The sequence below is a fragment of the Sinocyclocheilus rhinocerous genome, unplaced genomic scaffold (genome assembly GCF_001515625.1).
Source record: "Sinocyclocheilus rhinocerous isolate Xijiao unplaced genomic scaffold, SAMN03320098_v1.1 scaffold3446, whole genome shotgun sequence".
NCBI lineage: Eukaryota > Metazoa > Chordata > Actinopteri > Cypriniformes > Cyprinidae > Sinocyclocheilus > Sinocyclocheilus rhinocerous.
Window position 1 is genome coordinate 722 of NW_015666156.1, and position 673 is coordinate 1,394.

The following is a 673-nucleotide window of genomic DNA, read 5'->3' on the forward strand; positions in this document are numbered from 1 at the left end:
TGAACAAGCAAAAGACACATGAGAGTAGTGTTTTACATTTTTCACATCGGTGTGTAGTTTGGCTTGTATGTGGCTAATTATTTTATGTTTGTGTGTACAGGTACTATGCAAAAATAAAATTTTTAGAAGAGTTAAAATAGTTCTGAATGAAGTGTTTGATTTTGCAAGATATGTGTGATGTTTTGCATGTTGTGTGTGTGTTTTGTGATTTTGTGTGTAGAGTTTTGAGAAATTGAGCCATGTGTAAGTATTTTTTAAAGGGGTCATATGATGCGATTTCAATTTTTCCTTTCTCTTTGAAGTGTTACAAGCTCTTGGTGCATAAAGAAGATCTGTAAAGTTGCAAAAACTAAAGTCTCAAATCCAAAGAGATATTCTTTATAAAAGTTAAGAGTCAACCACGCCTACCTAAAACGGCTCGTTCTAACACGCCCCACATATCTAGGTCACTATGTGGGAAGATTTGCATAACACCGCCCAAATGTTCACACAAAGAAAGAAGGCATAACTTTTATTCACGCTGTAGTATTGTTGCCGCCGCCATGTCGTGAAGACGCTATGTGTTTCGTTGTGAAAGCGAAACTACTTTGTTTGACCTTCCAAAAGAGGACGATATCTACTTCGTCATGCCTGGAGCTGATCCGTGCTGGCCGCTGAGGAAATACATCAACTT